Below are 7076 nucleotides of genomic sequence, written 5' to 3'. Positions count from 1 at the left end.
TTCAATAGCTATATACGGTGGTGGCGAAACGTGCCAGACTTAAGTAGTGCAGCTTCTATTTTTAGAGCTACGTCACTGGCTATTATGCGGATTCCATGGCATCTGTCAGGACATAAATATGGCTCGTACCCCATTCACACCAACAAAACATGTGTAATTAACCTGGGAGGAACAAAATGAAAATCAGTCAGAAAAATGTAGGACCAGCTTTTTCATGAGATTCAGGTGAGTTTCAATACATGCTTTGACTTGTGCTAAATTTGTATTCGACAAAAATCAGTATCATGTCAAACCATCGAAGCATCAAACCATGTCTGATTGCCCACCTAGTTGCCATGTGAACCTAAACTTGTTTTGCACCACTTTGAAGTGCATCAATTTTTTCCCAATGATACGCAGACACTTTCATTGCAGTTGCTTAAATTTGTTCCAGTTATCTGACGGATTTGACGGCTAAGGAGATCATAATTGGTATCATCAAGTGATGTTTATGTATCTGCATTAGTAGTGAAACAGCAATGTTATGCATCAGTTGTGGGACCGCTATCGAGATTCGTCTTCAAAATTGACAATAACTAAGAGCACTAAATGTCAGCAATGGATAAAATCATCTTCTGGGTCGATTTGTTTTTTCCGGTTGCGGAGCTTTGATGAATGGATTCAAGAAATGCTGACATGGTCACGGTACAGCTGCATTAGTCGTCAATTTAGGGGAATCCCCGTTTTCGGCATGCCTCAAACGTCTGCCCTTGGAATAATGACGGAATCGGAATCGTAACCTTATATCGTCTGTTACAGCCAAAAGCAAAAGTAGTAAAAGCCGAAATTAATTCAAGGACTATCTATCTCCTTCGATGCGGCTCAAAAGAGACTTAAGATGCGTTGATCTTGAGCACCGCATCGGTAAAGGGACTTTCCCCTGTTTTGATTATGAATGACGCAAATTCCGTTATTTTCACTTTGCAAAAAGTCCAGATCAAAACTTTCAATTTATGTGGCGGCCACCCATTGGCTAATAGTGTAATCATAACTCCACTGGCCAATTTTTTTTTTTTTTTTTTTCACAAAGCAATTTTGTCTTCAGCGTCCCATCTACCTTGAGCAACAAAAATCTGATAATGTCCTTATTTTTCATTTGGGGAGGACGCTTGGCGTTTTTTGTCCTTATCATGGCTCAGGGCTTTTTGCTCGGTTCCTATCCAGCAATTTACCATAATTCAAATTGGTATTTAAGAAGCTTATTATACATTCCTTCAATCATGTGGTGGTTCTGTCTCATTCTGTTCAATCAGGCAAAACTTCGAAAAAATGTTTTGTATCAACTTTCAACTTTCAACTGTATTTAGTATTTGACAAAAGAAAAATACAAAATGGTCGCTTCCTGCAAATAGCATTGGCTAGTCGAGGCGGGAAGCGACTGGAGAGAATAGGTTTACATTACAGCCTGTCAAATTTGGACAAAGTATGAAGAAAATAATTGAAAAGTAGCCCTTAAAGTATTAACATAACAAGTGGAAAAGTAATAGAGGTATAATACATCGATTGAAAAATACATGAGATGACATTACAGAGTAAGTGCAAAAAAGGGAATAAAATAGTAATAAATAAATAAATAAATAACCGCCATCATTGCAACTTTAACAAATCAAAATAACCGCAGAATTAGCCGTCATTGTGGAAATGTTGATATAAGTTTCTGAACTATGGAAGGCGGCGATTCAATGTAAATATTCTCAGAAGCCAGAGAAGACAGAAGCATATTGTGGATTTCGGTTTTAAAACTCTTACGAGGGAGCTCACGTGTGGTATTATTCAGAGAGTTTCATAGATTTGGCTTTAATCTAGAAATAGAATTTCGCATTACGTTTGTTCTGGATGGGTTAATGTAGTAATTACCTGCTGAAGAGAACCTTGTGTTATACGAATGAACTTGATTTGAGGTACGGAAGAGATTTTTAAGGTTTAAAGGTACAGAGTCATGGGCAACATCATGCATAAATATCAAAGCCGTCTCAAAGTAAAGCAGATTGATTGGCAAGATATTGGAGGAAATAAACAAGGGGCTTGTATCATCGTGTTTGCAACTGTCGGAGACAGTCTTGACAAAGAGAGGTTCTTGAGGCGAAACGTTTTAAAGACGACATTCTGCATCACGCCGCTTCTTTTGTTATTGCTGTTAAACACCGCAAATGATGCTGAAGACTTCAAGGATGTTGTTCCCATGTTTTGCTTTCAGTTGGTGGTAGATCTCTTCGATGCCGTCGAAATGCTCGACATCGTGTTGGATGAATATGTACACAACTATGGCATTCCAAAACAATTGGCGTGGTGATGATCATTGTTGCATGTATCAGCTTTCTGCTGTCGCCCTGGAAAATGGCCGAACACGACTATGAAAGCGGTAAGCTGAGGCGACGTACAGCAAAGTGGCGTTATATCGTTGAAATGGCTTTTTTAAATTCTTTGTTTCTTGTCGTTCGTTTGGTGATCGTGTTCAAATACGAAAAGGACGAATCCATTTTCATCGCAAAGAATGACATCGCCATCATACTGGGAATAATACAACTCCAAAGTTGGGGATAATTTTGTATAAAGACGTTATGTCCATAGTGAAAATGATTTTGTTTTCGCCCTGGAAGTTGAAATTACGGAAAATATCAAAATGATAAAAACTGCTTTAACATGAGTCCTCTCTCTCTGAGGATACCTCTTCTTTCAGTTAATGAGCATCGTTATGTCACTGTTTCGCCCCGTTGAAACGGTAATGATAGATGATGATAGTACCTAGACCGCCACAAACGAGGAAGAACGAAAGGAGTGGATAAGAAGGAGAGATGACAGAGGATGAGATTAGTGGAGGAACTACGAGCAAAAGATACGGAAGCCTACACGAAGATGATTAGAATGAAATACGAGAAATTCTACGAAGTTTTGACGGCTTTTGAGCCCAAGATTTCAGCTTCAGAATTATGGCTATTTTTCTCCCCGGACGACAGCACCGCAGTAGCCATTTTGCCATTTCGATTTGAGCCCGTTTTTGGCAAAACCGCTGGCCGAAAAACTATCATCTGCTCGTTCAAACGGCAAAAGCTATCATCAACTATCATGTTGAAATTCAACATGTCCAAACTGCATGATAGTTGATGACAGTCCATGATAGTGCATGATAGTTCGTGTTCAAACGCGCATGATAGTTAAAACTATCATCGACTGTTCTACAATCTTTCACGGTGGTAATTCGACCTTTATCAACTCGCTTGATAAAACCAAGTTTTAATGATATCTTTAACTATCATTACCGTTTGAACGGGGCTTTAGGGTAAGCTTGCAGAACAATGTGATTCATATCGATAGTAGATATACTAATTAATGAAGCTCATTGCTCACCACTTTTCATCATAAAAGTGCAGTGAAGCCATGAAACTAATTGAGTTTCAGTCCTAACTTTTGATTTTGAGTAAGACAAAGAAGAACAGTACCTCTGCACAGATGGGTACCACATGGTTCAATCTTAACAGACCCAGCCAAGATAAAGGGGAGGGCTAAACAAGGGGTTGATAACCTCGTCCGGTCAAAGTCGTGAATCATAGAATCACATTGTCACTGTCAATATTGAATGCTACATGTGGAGTAAACTAACTTGTGAAATCCAACAACGAACATTTTCCCTGGAACAACAAAAGCATAACACCTGATAGTAAAAGCCCGTTGGACTGGAGTCGCCCCCAGTCAGACGTGACATGCGGCTGCTAAGAGGAGTGGAATTAAATGGGTTGATCATTTGGTTGAAGTAGAAAAGAGTACAGAAGAGTGGACTCACCGAAGGTAGACATTTGGCCCTATGCATAGAATAGGTGGCGCCCAGAGAAGAGTTAAAAGAAGAATGTGTTTCGTGGGTATCACAAATACTCACAAGAAAAATATACTTAAAATGCTGGAAATAAAATTTTATTTATAATTCAATGACCTTGCTCAACTTGCATTTCTTAATTTTCTTTTAAATCTCAAAACGTTAATAATTAATTTAAGGATGGACACAGCATTCAAGCATTATGCCCACTGTAAGCCATACTTGCTACTACTTACTTATCCTCATCGGGCCCGTAAGCCATACTTAAGCACACATTAATTCCTTTGAAGAAAATAAGATTTAAATGATATTTATATTTGATCATCACTTCTTATGTACAAATTATTTTATTCATGTTTTAACAATGATTATATATCTGACGATCAATACAAGCATGCGATAAATGTTTGGAACACATTTAATTTAAAGACAATGGTTGAATACCATGATTTATATCTTTAATTATATAGGAGCATCCAAATCCAATATTGCCAACAGATCAATTTTTCATTAATTTTTGCCAACTGTCCAAATTTGAAATAAATTGGATAGTTTTTTGCTAGAACGTTTCTTCAGCTTTGAACAAACCGTCCAATTTGAGGAAAATTTGGATACTTTCCATCAACCAATCAAATATCTAGATAAATAAATGAAACCGGAATATTGGCCAATCAGATTGCAGCTATTATCACTGCTTTCAAACGTCAGTGAGCGATCATAGCTCGCAGGGTTGGACTCGGACTACGGCCTCGTCCAATTTTGGCTGTCCTCAGAATTTTCCTCATCCAATTATTTCCAAATTGGACAGCATGTAGTCCTATTATATATACAAATCAGATGTTCTTCTGTTTTGGAAATTTCATAAATACCTCTTACTAACCTCGTTTTCTCGGTCTGTACTGTAAGTTACGGACCAAGTTTTTTCCCGTTGATTTATGGCCCAAGCGCGAAGCGCGCGAGCCATAAATCAACGGGAAAAAACGAGGATCCGTACCTTACAGTACGGACCGAGAAAACGAGGTTAGTAAGATATTTATTATATCTCTGAGGTTAACCGGCGCGCGGGCAAGGAAACTAGTCAAAGTGAAGCGGAAGGTTCAACTGCCACAAAGAATGCCGTGCCAAAATCCCAAAAACTAAATCTTCTTGGCTGTTAAGTTTGAAATAGTTGCTTGCAAGATTCAAACAGTTTTCAGTACAAGTTTATGCAACAGAAATGACATGAAAAACTCGCTAGATGATGTTTTGTCGAAATTTTAAATTTAGCGAGCTGTACATCGGGCCTTACTGTAGAATACGGCCCGCTAATTTAGCCAATTACAGCGCGCGTACTATCTGAGAGATATAATAGAATACAATACAAACTAGGCCCGTGTCGTTATTTTACTAGTCCAGGTTTGAGTTGGGGTGCCCCAACCAACTAAGCTATGAAGCCACTCACTTTGGGAGCTGATCATTTGTCACGTGGGTTACAAATATGGCGGCTTCATAGCTCAGTTGGTTAGAGCGTTGCACCGGTATCGCAAGGTCACGTGTTCAAACCCCGTTGAAGTCCTGAATTTTACAGGCTTCTCCACGCCATTGCTAAGATTGTGTTCATAACTGCGAGGATCATAGCTTCACTTAAACTGTATTCACACAAGAAAGACAATGACAATAATTGTAAGACTGCTAAAAGAATTAAAAAGAACATTATTAACAAAAACATTGAACATCAAGACTACAAACAAACATTATTCAATAACAAACAAATTCATCATACGATGAAAACAGTAAGATTAATTAAGAAGTCAAAATCAGCAGTTAGCTAGTTATGAAATCAATAAGTTTCACTCAGCTGCTTTGATGATAAGCGATGTATTCATAATAATGATGTCAAATAGTCTCACTCAGACTTACAAAGACTTTTTATATGGAGTGTGTTTAATTAACAACAAGTGTAGTCCGATGCATCAGACAAATTCTCATTCCTAGTTGGTTAAGAGAAATCAGATGACTTTGTAAGACTAATTTACTCGGGAAAGTACTTTAACGAGAATGTTACACTTTGATGATTCTTTCCTGTTCCATTTGATTATGAGAATATTTAAATGCACTTCAATCTGGATGACAAACTTTACTGAAAAACGTTTCATAAACTTTACTCACAAAACTATTTTGTTAGTATGTATTTATGAGATGTGTCTAAGGGACTGTTCATTTTTTTATGAGAGAGGGGGGGATTGGGGGGGGCGGGGGGTGGGGGGCACTCGAAAAAAATTGGCTTGAAAAGGGGGGGGGCAGCCAAAAAACATTAAGGAAAGGGGGGGTCGGACGAAAAAATTAGATTAAAAATAGGATAAGAGATGTTAACAAATTGAAGAAAAATTGTGCTCTTTTATTTATAACAAATATGCTAAAACAGTTCCAGGGTAACAAGAAAACTTCTCAACTGAACAAATACTTAAAACATGACGGACTATTAAAACAGCATCAGAAGAGCAGCGAGAATGACAAAGTGAAGACAATTATGGGACACTTCTTGCAGATGAATACTCTCAGAACTGGTCAAGCCGAAATGTGGGAAAGCCATGAATCAGGTCAACTAGACAGCAGTGGTGAAAGCAGTGAGGGAGAAGAAACTGATGATGAGTACAAGAGAGATGGCCCCTGACTCTGAAGATGACTCAAAAGATGTCGCTCTTGCCTTTATGGCCTCAGACGAGGAATACGCAGACGAGCAGACAGCTACATCAGGCTCAGGGCGAGCAGTAACAAGGAGAGCTGAAATTGACTTTTCATTCTTTTGAGTGAGGATTTGTTAAAAGCAGCTTTCTAGCTTTCAGGTTTCTTTCGATAAATTACGTGAAATGTAACAAAACGAAATTTTACTGCAGTAAATTTTTAAATGCCATATGTATTTTTGTTATTCAAGGGGGGGGGGGGGGGCAACCAAAAAATTACTCTGATAAGGGGGGGGGGGGGGGGGAGGGCGCATGCGAAAAAAATCGGAAATTAGGGGGGGTATGCCATTTTCAAATTACACTCCTCCAAAACCCACCAGCCTCCCCTACCCCATAAAAAATGAACGGTCCCTAAGTGGTTGCTATTTAATAACATGCTAATGAGTCCAACGCGTCAGACAAGCATGCTGTTTTCCTATTTCATTTGATTATGTGAATATTCAATTTGAAAAACTTATAGTTTGCATAAAAATTATGGAGCCAAGCTATTTTGAAGTTTTTTG

This window comes from Montipora foliosa, chromosome 7 (genome assembly GCF_036669935.1).
Source record: "Montipora foliosa isolate CH-2021 chromosome 7, ASM3666993v2, whole genome shotgun sequence".
Taxonomy (NCBI): Eukaryota; Metazoa; Cnidaria; class Anthozoa; order Scleractinia; family Acroporidae; genus Montipora; species Montipora foliosa.
The sequence above is the reverse complement of the archived record's forward strand: the minus strand, read 5'-3'. Positions refer to the sequence as shown.